Source organism: Salmo trutta, chromosome 39 (assembly GCF_901001165.1).
Source record: "Salmo trutta chromosome 39, fSalTru1.1, whole genome shotgun sequence".
In the NCBI taxonomy this organism is placed as follows: domain Eukaryota; kingdom Metazoa; phylum Chordata; class Actinopteri; order Salmoniformes; family Salmonidae; genus Salmo; species Salmo trutta.
This window is the reverse complement of record NC_042995.1, coordinates 4,426,490-4,442,674: the sequence shown is the minus strand read 5'-3', so window position 1 is coordinate 4,442,674 and position 16,185 is coordinate 4,426,490. Positions and strand designations below refer to the sequence as shown.

Genomic DNA, 16,185 nt, shown 5'->3' with positions numbered 1-16,185 from the left:
CTTAGGAAATGAACCACTGAATTACCCATAGCTTTAACTCACACACTGAATCAGCTTCTATCAATGTTCTCCCTCAATGGTACATTTGAAAATCACAATTAGGGAATAAACATTGTGCACAAATTGTTACAATATTTAGTTACTGTACTCAGCATCCGTTTAATTGTAATCAGTTTCCAAAATATCAGACTGAAATTTGTCAAAATTGTTTCAGCATTTTTTCACGAACTTGTTGAATGAAACCTTTATTTCTAATAGATTGCTTATAATTGTATCCCAAAAGACACAACTTTCCCAGAGTCAGAAATCAATTCTTTACACTAACCCAACTGAATGTCAATATCAAAGCTGTACTTATCCCCATTGCACTCAGTCACAGTGCTCCATAACGAACCAACAGAGCAGCTAAGTTGAGTTAAAGTTGCCTTGCCTCCTACCTGTTCCATAGGTCTGTCCGGTGGCAGCCTCAGTGATTGAAGCTCATTATGTTGCTGTACTCTCTCTGTCTCTCAGCTCTCACACAGCGGTCTGTGATGTGGACATTCCAGCAGGGAGACCAAACAATAAGATATGTCTCACTGCATGCTCCCTGCCTATGGAGCATTACATCATCAACATGCCCTTATATGGAACTTTGTGTTGTACAGCCTCCCTGCCTCTCAAAGGGGTGTGTACTCCAGTGTGTGTGTGTGTGTGTGTGTGTGTGTGTGTGTGTGTGTGTGTGTGTGTACAGCCTCCCTGCATCTCAAAGCGGTGTGTGTGTGTGTGCGTGTGAGAGAGAGAGATTCTTTGCATGTGGGCTTAAGCGTATGTGTGTGTGTGTGTGTGTGTGTGTGTGTGTGTGTGTGTGTGTGTGTGTGTGTGTGTGTTTGTCCACCTAGGTGTGGTGTGGGCCTTAAAACAAGAACAGAGAGGAAAAGTGTTGAGTGACGTCTGTAACGTGTGAAATATCTGCTCTCTCTGGTCTGTCTGTACTCCAGAGGCAGAGGGTGAGGAGAGACAAGCGATTTAGGTTACAACATTTCCTTCTGGCTTTCCTCAGTAAGAGTCATTGATTCAACAGAAGAAAAAAAGACAAAATGAACTTGACCGACAACCGTGTTTAGTAAGGAAATCTGTGTGTGTTTGGAATTTATTCTTGTAATACACTATTAGAGCCGAACCGAATTAGAAACACGCCAAACATTTCCATGCAACACTACACACAATCAACAACACAAACATACAGCAACAGTATAGGACACTACTAATCCATAATGTTGGATTGTCTGTAAGACTGTTATTAGGGACTGCTAATCGAGTGCTGTCTGGACTTTTATTGCCGGGATTTCAACATGACCGTTCATCTAGAAACGACCCTCACATTTACAGTACATCTCACAATTCACATTTACAGCCCTCTGTATTATCACAGACGGCTCATTGCTCAGTCTATTCTACAGTGTGCCTATCTTTCCCTTGATACCAAGACTCCTCTCTCCACTCCACACAAGCAACATGATAGATTCATACTAAATAGCTGGCAGCAAACTACACTCAAACTAAGCTAGTACCCAACTGCATTAAGTTCAGCGGGCCAAAATACTGGATATAGCCTGCTAATAGAGATCATTGAGTAAATTGTCCTCCCGTATCGGTTCAATGTCCCCATTGTCGTCGGACAGAACATCAGCTGTTCGCTGAAACAACGGAGTTCACAGCGTCAGCACGGACGTAACATGACATCAATCATCCTCGTTAGGGGGAATCAAGGAAACACTGGGACATTTCCTGTCCCAAAATCCTCTAAATCAGATGTCACAGCTTCACAATGGGCGCCAAAGCTCGGTTGCCAAGCTGTAGAAAATTAGGAAATACTGCCAAGACAATGTAGAATAGAGATGTCCATGGAAGGCCAGAGAGCAAGGAGCCCAACAACCCCCTCCCTCCTTGTTAGTGGTTTCAAAATGGCAGCAACCACAATGAAACAAATACGTCATTTGACACGGTGCAATCAAGTTTCTTGAGAACATTTTGTGGTGATAACTCAGATTATACAACGGACCGAAGGACCAAATACTGATTACATTTGACTCTGTCATGATTTTTCTAGAATTTTTGGAACAATTTGTTTGTTCCTGACGTAAATACATTCCTTCATTTAGAAAGCCCAATTAGGGTTGGTCTATTTCTGAATCTGTACATTTCCAACACATCCTAGACAGAGTGCTCCCGATCCCAGATGTTCTTCGTTGAACATGAAAGTTGGCAACACAAACAAGTTCTCTATGTGAAGCATCTGCCAAATTATAAATAGTGGAAAAAACGAATCCCTGTTTTATGTAATGTCTTGGTACGTGAGTCTTCCTCTGATACTCCGAAATGGAATGTAGAGTATTATGAATCAGCTTGATTGAGTGAAAATGTGTGGTTTCAGAGAACATTTCCCATGAACACACAATCTTAGAGCTACATGTGTATCCACGGCTCCCAAAGTGTGTTGTGCTGAATAACGCGTATCTCTATGACGTTTCGTATATACATGATTTGTAAAGCATTTATGTAGGCCTTTTAAAGGTCTTACGTCTTTATCAGGCCTTTGTAAGACATGATTGGTTCAAGTGACCTTCTCTTGAGACTTGCCAAGTGAATAAAACCAATGTTTCAAGCCATAAGTTCTATACCATATAGGAAGAACCACCATGACCCACCATTTGGGAATCAAACCGTGTCCCGAGATGACAAATGGACTCTCTCCCTCCTGTGAGTGCTGTAGGAGTATGCAGACTGTTACTGCTGTAGGAGTGTGCAGATTGTTAGTGCTGTGGGAGTATGCAGACTGTTAGTGCTGTGGGAGTAAGCAGACTGTTAGTGCTGTGGGAGTATGCAGACTGTTAGTGCTGTGGGAGTAAGCAGACTGTTAGTGCTGTGGGAGTATGCAGATTGTTAGTGCTGTGGGAGTATGCAGACTGTTACTGCTGTAGGAGTGTGCAGATTATTAGTGCTGTGGGAGTATGCAGCCTGTTAGTGCTGTAGGAGTAAGCAGACTGTTAGTGCTGTGGGAGTATGCAGATTGTTAGTGCTGTGGGAGTATGCAGACTGTTAGTGCTGTGGGAGTAAGCAGACTGTTAGTGCTGTGGGAGTATGCAGATTGTTAGTGCTGTGGGAGTATGCAGATTGTTAGTGCTGTGGGAGTATGCAGACTGTGAGTGCTGTGGGAGTATGCAGACTGTTAGTGCTGTGGGAGTATGCAGACTGTTAGTGCTGTGGGAGTATGCAGACTGTTAGTGCTGTGGGAGTATGCAGACTGTTAGTGCTGTGGGAGTATGCAGACTGTTAGTGCTGTGGGAGTATGCAGCCTGTTAGTGCTGTGGGAGTATGCAGACTGTTAGTGCTGTGGGAGTATGCAGACTGTTAGTGCTGTGAGAGTATGCAGACTGTTACTGCTGTGGGAGTAAGCAGACTGTTAGTGCTGTGGGAGTATGCAGACTGTTAGTGCTGTGGGAGTATGCAGACTGTTAGTGCTGTGAGAGTAAGCAGACTGTTAGTGCTGTGGGAGTAAGCAGACTGTTAGTGCTGTGGGAGTATGCAAACTGTTAGTGCTGTGGGAGTATGCAGACTGTTAGTGCTGTGGGAGTAAGCAGACTGTTAGTGCTGTGGGAGTATGCAAGCTGTTAGTGCTGTGGGAGTATGCAGACTGTTAGTGCTGTGGGAGTATGCAGACTGTTAGTGCTGTGGGAGTATGCAGACTGTTAGTGCTGTGGGAGTATGCAAACTGTTAGTGCTGTGGGAGTATGCAGACTGTTAGTGCTGTGGGAGTATGCAGACTGTTAGTGCTGTGGGAGTGTGCAGACTGAGACACATGTTTACATAATACTCAATCCATGCCTGGGGCCTGAGTACCTGACACATATGACATCACTAGTCCCTTAATCAAATCCATATGGCTACTATGTTCTCTCTCTCTCTCTCTCTCTCTCTCTCTCTCTCTCTCTCTCTCTCTCTCTCTGTCTCTCTGTCTTCTCCGTGTTTGTGTAAAGGCTGAACTGACTATGTAGTAGGCCAGAGTGAGTCTGGGATCCTTTGACCTCATAACACAATAACCTGGCTGTATGTGGAATCTGGCCATCCTGAGGGCTGCTTTAGTTATACTGTCTCAGAAACAAGCTACCTGATAGAAGTGTATCAGTGTTAGATAATATATAGGATTGAGTACCACAGTATGAGTCATAAAAACAGAAATAGTTCCAATCGTTTTTTCACCATTCATTTTTCCATCTGGGATTTTAGAACTACTTCAAATAAGGTCTGTGTTTCATGTAGGCTTACCCTGGCGTGATGTTTTGATAGCCTGGTCTGTGTTTCATGTAGACTTACCCTGGCGTGATGTTTTGATAGCCTGGTCTGTGTTTCATGTAGACTTACCCTGGCGTGACGTTTTGATAGCCTGGTCTGTGTCTCATGTAGACTTACCCTGGCGTGACGTTTTGATAGCCTGGTCTGTGTTTCATGTAGACTTACCCTGGCGTGACGTTTTGATAACCTGGTCTGTGTTTCATGTAGACTTACCCTGGTGTGATGTTTTGATAACCTGGTCTGTGTTTCATGTAGGCTTACCCTGGCGTGACGTTTTGATAACCTGGTCTGTGTTTCATGTAGACTTACCCTGGCGTGATGTTTTGATAACCTGGTCTGTGTTTCATGTAGGCTTACCCTGGCGTGATGTTTTGATAGCCTGGTCTGTGTTTCATGTAGACTTACCCTGGTGTGACGTTTTGATAGCCTGGTCTGTGTCTCATGTAGACTTACCCTGGCGTGACGTTTTGATAACCTGGTCTGTGTTTCATGTAGACTTACCCTGGCGTGATGTTTTGATAGCCTGGTCTGTGTTTCATGTAGACTTACCCTGGCGTGACGTTTTGATAACCTGGTCTGTTTCATGTAGACTTACCCTGGCGTGACGTTTTGATAGCCTGGTCTGTGTTTCATGGAGACTTACCCTGGCGTGTCGTTTTGATAGCCGAGCAAATCTACTTTGGACAAGGTAACTTTGATCAATAATTAGCGTTGTGAATTGTTTTAAGTAAATTGAGGCTAATATATTGATAAAACACCTTGTCTGAGAGAGAATTACATGGCTATCAAAACGTCATGCCAAGGTAAGCCTACACTGAACTCACAATTCATTTACAATTTTTGCCAAATTCACGATGTGAAAAATAAATGGCGGAAAAAACATTGGAAACATTTCTGTGTTTTTATGGCAGACTATACTATACATGGTATACTATATCTATATGAAGGCAGTGGCATAATGGACAAAACAAGTGTGATGTCACCAGGAGAAGAATATAGGTACAGTACCAGTCAAAAGTTTGGACACACCTAATCATTCAAGGTTTTTTCTTTAGGCAAGTCAGTTAAAAAAAAAAAATCTTCTTTTAAAATGAAGAAGACATCAAAACTATGAAATAACACATATGGAATCATGTAGTAACCAAAAAAGTGTTAAACAAATCTAAATATATTTTAGATTCTTCAAAGTAGCCACCCTTTGCCTTGATGACAGCTTTGCACGCTCTTGGCATTCTCTCAACCAGCTTCACCTGAAATGTTTCCCAACAGCCTTGAAGGAGTTCCCACATATACTGAGCCCTTTTTGGCTGCTTTTCCATCACTCTGCGGTCCAACTCATCCCAAACCATCTCAATTGGGTTGAGGTCGGGTGATTGTGAAGACCAGGTCATCTGATGCAGCACTCCATCACTGTCCTTCTTGGTCAAATAACCTTTACACAGCCTGGAGGTGTGTTAGGTCATAGTCCTGTTGAAAAACAAATGATAGTCCCACTAAGTGCAAACCAGATGGGATGGCGTATCGCTGCAGAATGCTGTGGTAGCCACGCTGGTTAAGTGTGCCTTGAATTATAAATAAATCACAGTGTCACCAGAAAAGCACCCGCACACCATCACACCTCTTCCTCCATGCATCACAGTGGGAACCACACATGCGGAGATCATCCGTTCACCTACTCTGCGTCTCAGAAAGACACGGTGGTTGGATCCAAAAATCTCAAATTTGTACTCATCAGACCAAAGGACAGACTTCCACAGGTCTAATGTCCATTGCTCATGTTTCTTGGCCCAGGCAAGTCTCTTCTTCTTATTAGTGTCCTTTAGTAGTGGTTTCCTTGCAGCAATTCGACCATGATGGCCTGATTCACGCAGTCTCCTCTGAACAACTGATGTTGAGATGTGTCTGTTACTTGAACTCGGTAAAGCATTTATTTGGGCTGCAATTTCTGAGGCTGGTAACTCTAATGAACTTATCCTCTGTCTTCCTTTCCTGTGGCGGTCCTCATGAGAGTCAGTTTCATCATAGCGCTTGTCACAAGTTATGTCGTGGTGTTGAAGAGAGGACCAAAATGCTGCAGGGTTGTGGATACTGATTTTCTTTTAATGAGACACACGCAAAGCATCCACAGTGAAAAAACAAAACAATAAATGATACTCACGACAACAACAGTTTTGCAGGCTATACAAAACGCAGTGCAAAAACAACTACCCACAACCCCAAAGAAAAACACACACACCTATATAGGACTCCCAATCAAAGGCAACTCAACACACCTGCCTTCAATTGGGAGTCTAATCACCAACACAAACCCCTTAACATACAAAAAACCTGCCACATCCTGACCCAAAACTGATACCATACCTCCCTCTGCTGGTCAGGACGTGACAGTACCCCCCCCCCCCCCTCAAGGTGCAGACCCCGGAATGCACCTAACAACAGAAAATACAAAAAAAATGTAACCCCAACAAAACCAATAAACAATAACCCCTAAAAAATAAGGGAGGGAAGGGAGGGTGGCTGCCGTCAACGACGGCACTGTGCTACACCCTCCCTCCCCAACCCACCTATCCTGGAGGTGGCTCAGGTGCAGGACGTGGACCTCGCCGATAGCTGCGCCGGGCAGACGGGCCACTCGGGCTGACCCTGGCAGACGGACCACTCGAGGTGGACCGGAGGACAGGCGGGCCACTCGGGCTGGGCCGGAGGACAGGAGGGTCACTCGGGCTGGGCCGGAGGACAGGAGGGCCACTCGGGCTGGGCCGGAGGACAGGCGGCCACTCGGGCTGGGCCGGAGGACAGGCGGGCCACTCGGGCTGGGCCGGAGGACAGGCGGGCCACTCTGGCAGCTCCGGAGGACAGGAGGGCCACTCTGGCAGCTCCGGAGGACAGGAGGGCCACTCTGGCAGCTCCGGGCAGTCGGGCCACTCTGGCGGCTCCGGGCAGTCGGGCCACTCTGGCGGCTCCGGGCATTCGGGCCACTCTGGCGGCTCCGGGCAGTCGGGCCACTCTGGCGGCTCCGGGCAGTCGGGCCACTCTGGTGGCTCCGGGCAGTTGGGCCACTCTGGCGGCTCCTGACTAGCGGGCGGCTCTGGCGGCTCCTGACTAGCAGGCGGCTCTGGCAGTTCCTGACTGGCAGGCGGCTCTGGTGACTCTTGACTGGCGGGCAGCTCTGGTGACTCTTGACTGGCGGGCAGCTCTGGTGACTCTTGACTGGCGGGCAGCTCTGGTGACTCTTGACTGGCGGGCAGCTCTGGCGACTCTTGACTGGCGGGCAGCTCTGGCGACTCCTGACTGGCGGGCAGCTCTGGCAACTCCTGACTGGCGGGCAGCTCTGGCGACTCCTGACTGCAGGCAGCTCTGGCGACTCCTGACTGGCAGGCAGCTCTGGCGACTCCTGACTGGCAGGCAGCTCTGGCGACTCCTGACTGGCAAGGCTGGGCTGACACACTAGACGCCTGATGCGTGGGGCTGGTACCGACGTGCCAGCCTGGAGACACGCACCTCCATGCTAGTGCGGGGAGCTGGCCTGGGGCTCCCTTCTTGCCCTGCAAAACTGCCCTTGTGCCCCCCCCCAAAAAAATTATTGGGGCTGCCTCTCGAGTTTCCTAAACTCTTCCATCGCCCTGGAAACGCTCCTCCTTAACTCTGCCCATGTCCATCCTTCCTCCTCGTTCCTCTGCTGCTTGGTCCTGGTTTGGTGGGTAATTCTGTCACAGCTGTCTTCAGAAAGGGACCAAAATGCAGCAGAGTTAGTGTTCAGCATCATTTAATTCAAAAAAGATCACTGGAACACTACAAAAACAAGAAAATACCGACAGCTAAACAGTACTGACAGCATATCACACTGAACAGAAACAATTACCCACCACCCCAAAGAAAAACACACACTCCTATATAGGACTCCCAATCAAAGGCAACTCAACACACCTGCCTTCAATTGGGAGTCCTGCCTTCAATTGGGAGTCCATTCACACACACACAAAAACCCTGTCACATCCTGACCAAAACTAATCCAATTGCTCCCTCTGCTGGTCAGGATGTGACAGCGCTTGATGGTTTTTACGACTGCACTTGAAGAAACTTTCAAAGTTCTTGAAATTTTCCGGAGTGACTGATCTTCATGTCTTAAAGTTCATGTCTTCTGTATACCACCCCTAACTTGTCACAACACAACTGATTGGCTCAAACTCATTAAGACAGAATACAATTCCACAAATTAACTTTTAACAAGGCACACCTGTTAATTGAAATCCATTCCAGGTGACTACCTCATGAAGCTGGTTGAGAGAATGCCAAGAGTGTGCAAAGCTGTCATCAAGGCAAAGCGAGGCTACTTTGAAGAATCTCAAATATAAAATATATTTTGATTTGTTTAACACTTTTTTGGTTACTACATGATTCCATGTGTGTTATTTCATAGTTTTGATGTCTTCACTATTATTCTACAATGTTGAAAATAGTAAAAATAAAGAAAAACCCTTGAATGATTAGGTGTGTCCAAACTTTTGACTGATACTGTATATATAAAATTGACAATGTAACAGTTGAATTTGAAGAGCGACACCAAACAGGCCATAATTTAGGCCAAAATAAGTGCCATCACCTCATAAAGGACACACTCCTGTTCTAGCCTTTGGTGAGAGGACGGGTGTGTGTGAGTGTGTGTGAGTGTGTGTGTGTGTGCGTGTGAATGCTTGCATTAGTGTGTGTGTGTGTGTGTGTGTGTGTGTGTGTGTGTGTGTGTGTGTGTGTGTGTCGACAGGACTGTGATGTGTGTCTGTTGCCATTTCTGGGTGCAGGCAGCTGATAATAATTACCTCTCAAGTGTTTGGACTGATGCTGCAGCTCTGGAGGAGGATGTTGGAGGAGCTTTGGAGGAAGATGTTTCCAATGGCTGTTTCACAGGAGGCACAGTGGATTTCAAAGCCTGGGTCCTGGGACCATTACAGACATAGGTCCTGAGACCTGGGGCCATTAAAAGGTCCTGGAACAGTTACGGACAGAGGTCCTGGGGCCATTACAGACAGAGGGCCTGGGTTCATTACAGACAGAGGTCCTGGGGCCATTACAGACATACGTCCTAGGTCCATTACAGACAGACGTCATAGGGTCATTACAGACAGACGTCCTAGGGTCATTACAGACAGACGTCCTAGGGCCATTACAGACAGACGTCATAGGGTCATAACAGACAGACGTCCTAGGGTCATTACAGACAGACGTCCTGGGGTCATTACAGACAGACGTCCTAGGGCCATTACAGACAGACGTCCTAGGGCCATTACAGACAGACGTCATAGGGTCATTACAGACAGACGTCCTGGGGTCATTACAGACAGACGTCCTAGGGCCATTACAGACAGACGTCCTAGGGCCATTACAGACAGAGGTCCTAGGGTCATTACGGACAGAGGTCCTGGGGCCATTACAGACAGAGGGCCTGGGGTCATTACAGACAGACGTCCTAGGGCCATTACAGACAGACGTCCTAGGGCCATTACAGACAGACGTCATAGGGTCATTACAGACAGACGTCCTGGGGTCATTACAGACAGACGTCCTGGGGTCATTACAGACAGACGTCCTAGGGCCATTACAGACAGAGGTCCTGGGGCCATTACAGACAGAGGTCCTAGGGCCATTACAGACAGACGTCCTGGGGCCATTACAGACAGAGGTCCTGGGGCCATTACAGACAGACGTCCTGGGGCCATTACAGACAGACGTCCTAGGGCCATTACAGACAGAGGTCCTGGGGCCTGGGGTCATTACAGACAGACGTCCTAGGGCCATTACAGACAGACGTCCTAGGGCCATTACAGACAGAGGTCCTGGGGTCATTACAGACAGACGTCCTAGGGCCATTACAGACAGACGTCCTGGGGCCATTACAGACATACGTCATAGGGCCATTACAGACAGACGTCATAGGGCCATTACAGACAGAGGTCCTAGGGCCATTACGGACAGAGGTCCTGGGGCCTGGGGTCATTACAGACAGACGTCCTAGGGCCATTACAGACATACGTCCTAGGGCCATTACAGACAGAGGTCCTGGGGTCATTACAGACAGACGTCCTAGGGCCATTACAGACAGAGGTCCTGGGGTCATTACAGACAGAGGTCCTGGGGCCATTACAGACAGAGGTCCTAGGGCCATTACAGACAGAGGTCCTAGGGCCATTACAGACAGACGTCATAGGGCCATTACAGACAGACATCATAGGGTCATTACAGACAGACGTCCTCGGGCAATTACAGACAGAGGTCCGGGGGCCATTACAGGCAGAGGTCCTGGGGCCATTACAGACAGAGGTCCTGGGGTCATTACAGACAGAGGTCCTAGGGCCATTACAGACAGAGGTCCTGGGTCCATTACAGACAGAGGTCCTGGGGCCATTACAGACAGAGGTCCTGGGGCCATTACAGACAGAGGTCCTGGGTCCATTACAGACAGAGGTCCTGGGGTCTTACAGACAGACATCATAGGGTCATTACAGACAGACGTCCTAGGGCCATTACAGACAGAGGTCCTGGGGCCACTACAGACAGACGTCCTGGGGTCATTACAGACAGAGGTCCTGGGGTCATTACAGACAGAGGTCCTGGGGTCATTACAGACAGAGGTCCTGGGGCCATTACAGACATACGTCCTGGGGTCATTACAGACAGAGGTCCTGGGGCCACTACAGACATACGTCCTGGTCCTCTTACATACAGATTAGTGAGGAGCTGGCAGGAATAAGCCTTCCCCTGCATCCCAAATGTCACCCTATTCCCTATAAAGCACAGTGCCCTGGTCAAAAGTAGTGCACTATATAAGGAATTCACACTACAGATGGGCAGGTCCCAAGTGTGGTCAGTCGGTTGAAGAGTACTTCAGCCGCTAAGCAGCTATGGCTTCCTATGAGAGTACACTGCAGGAGAAAACACATTACTTAGGCTACATAACATGCTATTTTCCTATAGCTCTGGCTGGCCACAGTCTCTACTCCCTATCTTCAGCCAGTGATTAGTGCAGTGTCTGCTTTGCTTTGGCTTCTTAAACTGTATAGGAAGCATGGGAGAGATAAACAGACATTACTAACAGATCTGGGTCTGCCTGGGCGATCCTTAGATCCAGATCAGCTGTCAGTTGTGTCTAACGAGGGGCGACAGGTAGCCTAGTGGTTAGAGCGTTGGGCCAGTAAGGTTGCTCGATCGAATCCCTGAGCTGACAAGGTAAAAATATTTTGTTCTGCCCCTGAACAAGGCAGTTAACCCCCTGTTCCTAGGCCGTCATTATAAATAAGAATTTCTTGTTAACTGACTTGCCGAGTTAAATAAAGGACAAAAATGTAAATATCTGTTATTAATCCTTGGCCATATCCTCCTGGATTATCAGGAGTCTCAGGTTATCACAGATCTAGGATCAGATTACACAACCCTAAATCCCAACCTTAACAATAAAGAGCATGAAATACAGTTCCTTCAGAAAGTATTCATACCCATTGACTAATTCCACATTTTCTTGTGTTAGTCTGAATTCAAAATGGATAAAAAAATAAATATATATCACCCATCTACACACACCATTGACAAAGTGAAAACAAGTTTTTTGACATTTATGCATATTTAATGAAAATGAAATACAGAAATATCTAATTTACATATAGTGCCAGTCAAAAGTTTGGACACACCTACTCATTCCAGGGTTTTTCTTTATTTTTACTATTTTCTACATTGCAGAATAATAGTGAAGACATCAAAACAATGAAATAACACACATGGAATCATGTAGTAATCAAAACACTGTTAAACAAATGAAAATATATTTTATATTTGAGATTCTTCAAAGTAGCCATGATGACAGATTTGCACACTCTTGGCATTCTCTCAACCAGCTTCATGAGGTAGTCACCTGGAATGCATTTCAATTAACAGGTGTGCCTCGTTAAAAGTTAACTTGTGGAATTTTTTTCAGTCTTAATGCGTTTGAGCCAATCAGTTGTGTTGTGATAAGGTAGGGGTGGCATACAGAAGATAGTCCTATTTGGTAAAATACCAAGTCCATATTATGGTAAGAACAGCTCAAATAAGCAAAGAGAAACGACAGTCCATCATTACTTTAAGACATGAATGTCAGTCAATGCTGAAAATTTCAAGAACTTTGAAAGTTTCTTCCAATGCAGTCGCAACAACTATAAAGCGCTATGATGAAACTGTCTCTCATGACCGCCACAGGAAAGGAAGACCAAGAGTTTCCTCTGCTGCTGAGGATAAGTTCATTTGAGTTACCAGCCACAAAAATTGCAGCCCAAATAAATGCTTCACAGAGTTCCAGTAACAGACATCTCAACATCAACTGTTCAGAGGAGACTGCCTGAATCAGGCCTTCATGGTCGAATTGCTGCAAAGAAACCACTACTAAAGGACACTACTAAGAGGAAGAGACTTGCTTGGGCCAAGAAACACAAGCAATGGACATTAGACCGGTGGAAATCTGTGCTTTGGTCCGATGAGTCCAAATTTTAGATTTTTGATTCCAACTGCCGTGTCTTTGTGAGACGCAGAGTAGGTGAACGGATGATCTCCGCATGTGTGGTTCCCACCATGAAGCATGGAGGAAGAGGTGTGATGGTGTGTGGGTGCTTTGCTGGTGACACTGATTTATTTATAATTCAAGGCACACTTAACCAGCGTGGCTACCACAGCATTCTGCAGCGACTCCAAGACTGTTGGAAAAGCATTCCATGTGAAGCTGGTTGAGAGAATGCCAAGAGTGTGCCAAGCTGTCATCAAGGCAAAGGGTGGAAATATTTTTTTTATTTGTTTAACACTTTTTTGGTTACTACATAATTCCATGTGTTATTTCATAGTTTTTCACTATTATAGTAAAAATGTAGTAAAACATTTTTTTTAAATAAAGAAAAACACTTGAATGAGTAGGCGTATCCAAACTTTTGAATAGTACTGTAAGTACTCAATACATGTTATAATCATCTTTGGCAGCAATTACAGCCGTGAGTCTTTCTCGGTAAGTCTCTAAGAGTTTTGCACACCTGGATTGCACAATATTTGCACATTATAATTTTTTTAATTCTTCAAGCTCTGTCAAGTTGGTTGTTGATCATTTCTAGACAGCCAATTGTAAGTCTTGCCATAGATTTTCAAGTTGATTTAAGTCAAAACTAGGCCACTCAGGAACATTCAATGTCGTCTTAGTAAGCAACTCCAGTGTATATTTGGCCGTTTGTTTTAGGTTATTGTCCTGCTTAAAGGTGAATTTGTCTGTCAGTGTCTGATGGAAAGCAGACTTAACCAGGTTTTCCTCTAGGATTTTGCCTTTGCTTAGCTCTATTCTGTTTATTTTTATCCTAAAAAGATCACCTTAGTCCTTGCCGATGACAAGCATACCCATAACATGATGCAGCCACCACCATGCTTGAAAATATGAAGAGTGGTACTCAGTGATGTTTTGTGCTGGATTTGCCCCAAACATAAGGCTTTGTATTCAGGACATAAAGATAATTTCTTTGCCAAAATGTTTGCAGTTTTACTTTAGTGCCTTGTTGCCTTTTTATTTTGTACAGGTTTCCTTCTTTTCACTCTGTCATTTAGGTTAGTATTGTGGAGTAACTACAATGTTGTTGATTCATCCTCAGTTTTCTCCTATCACAGCCATTAAACTGTAACTGTTTTAAAGTCAACATTGGCCTCATGGTAGAATCCCTGAGAGGTTTCCTACTTCTCTGTGAACTGAGTTAGGAAGGTCACATGTATCTTTGTAGTGACTGAGTGCATTGATACACCATCCAAAGTGTAATTAATAACTTCACCATGCTCAAAGGGATATTCAATGTCTGTTGTTCTTTTTACCCATCTACCAATAGGTGCCTTTATTCACGAGGCATTTGAAAACCTGGTCTTTGTGGTTGAATCTGTGTTTGAAATTCACTGCTTCACTGAGGGACCTTACAGATAATTGTATGTGTGGAGTACAGAGATGAGGTAGTCATTCAAAAATCATGTTAAACACTATTATAGCACACAGGGTGAGTCCATGCAACTTATGTGACTTGTTAAGCCCATTTTTACTCTTGAACTTTTTTAGGCTTGCCATAACAAAGGGGTTGAATACTTATTGACTCAAGACATTTCAGCTTTTGATGTTTAATTAATTTGTTAAAAAAAAAAGTGTATTGTGTGTATGCAAATGACCAAAAAAACTAAATATAATCCATTTTAAATACAGGCTGTAACACAACAAAATGTGGAAAGAGTCAAGTAGTGTGTGTACTTTCCGAAGGCACTGTAGATCTGACTCTGGACCAGCACCTGCTACCATGCACATGGTATAAAGGCTCTGATCATAAACTTATATGTTGTGTATCAACCTGCATTATTTAATAGTAGTCATGTATCACTCCAAGACTTGTATTCCAGTCATCTTTCATACGCTCCGGATGGAAACTTATACATGTCTGATATATGGAGATGACCTGCTCATGAACCTCAATGTCATTCCCTGTCTGTCCTATCCCCATGAACATGAGCCCAGTACTGATATGCTAGGCCTAGCTACTGTAGGTAGAACGATAATTCAGTAAACCTCAAATATGCTGTTGCTAAGCGTTAAATCACTGGTTGCCTTTGTTATTTACGGTTTGGGAAAAGGTGCTAAGGAGGGGAAGCTGCTATTTAACTTGTACAGCCACTCCCTTCCACCCCTACTGCTGTTCTAAGTGTCTAGTGTTCCTTCCAGCAAGGTCCCAGCTTGAAACAATACAGGGCTCGGATTAGTGCAATTAACATACCTGCACTTCAAAGTCGAAAAACACCGGAGCTGCGTTAGATTACAGCTAACATAAGCAACACTTGTTAAACGCAAGCGACCGGGGGCTGCAGCTGTAGCCTGGGACTAAAGTTGTTCTTAATAAAGATATATCCGTCATTTCCCTCTGCATACATCATCTATAAACAGTGTTCAGTGACTGTACAGCGGAAAAGGTTTCCTAATCCATGGTTTCATTATTTTGCAATGGAACGGTGGAAGAATCCACAGGCCATGTCCCCTATTAGGAAATAATGCCCCCCGTGACACAACTTCATCGCGTAGCTATTTCAAAACAACCCTGGACCGTGGGGACACTTTTCTGTCTCTTCTCTGGAAACAATTCTAGAATTAGATTTAAACGTTACTTGTTCTACAGAAGAAGTAACCAGCATTAGAACAAGACTTTTACTTTAACCAGACACCCAAGAGAGAGCCAGGTCTCAAGAAGACGACCCTATATTCTACTGTACATCTGTTATGACCCCGACAAGGTGGGGTCAGATTGTGGGCTGTTCCATGAATAGGCCTCTGATGGCACATTAAGGCACATCAACGACAACCAAGGGATCGCTACTATCACTTCACATGCTTTATTACAGGAGTTGTCCACTCCCTAATCCTACCTAGACCCTGCCTTATCATTCAGCTGGCTAGTCAGGGTTTCCGTTACAGCAAGCCAACCAACTGCTAGCTGGAGCTCTGGGTTGAACCCACTGGCCTAGACAACAGATGAAGATGTGAGTCTGTGTGTTGACCAGGAATGTAAATGATGGTGATTGGGGCTTTAGGCGTGACACTCACTGGAATTTACTTAGCAGAGACTCTAGACGGCAGATGACAGATTTCTTCTGTGGTGTGTGTGTGTGTGTGTATGTGTGTGTTTAGGTTGAGATTGTGGCTCATTGTGTCTGACTGAAAATGACATCATCCCCCGTCCTTGAGCTTCCATAAGGGAGGAGAGGAAGGAGAGATGGGAGGATGGGAGGAGAAGGGATGGGAGATTAGGAGGAATGGGAGGATGGGAGGAGGAGGGC

General features: G+C 45.3%; 1 protein-coding gene across 2 annotated transcripts in view; it reads right to left on the bottom strand.

Annotated features, from left to right (window-relative positions):
* LOC115179722 (filamin A-interacting protein 1-like) overlaps positions 1-16,185 on the bottom strand; it is a 112,387-nt gene that overhangs the window by 11,121 nt on the left and 85,081 nt on the right. The window contains exon 1 of one of the 2 annotated variants that reach the window (XM_029741406.1): positions 438-619. The exons of the other annotated variant lie outside the window; for it this stretch is intronic. The gene's annotated coding sequence lies outside the window, so the exon portion shown is untranslated. Of the gene's footprint in view, positions 1-437; positions 620-16,185 lie in introns of those variants that run through there. 2 annotated transcript variants of the gene reach the window in all.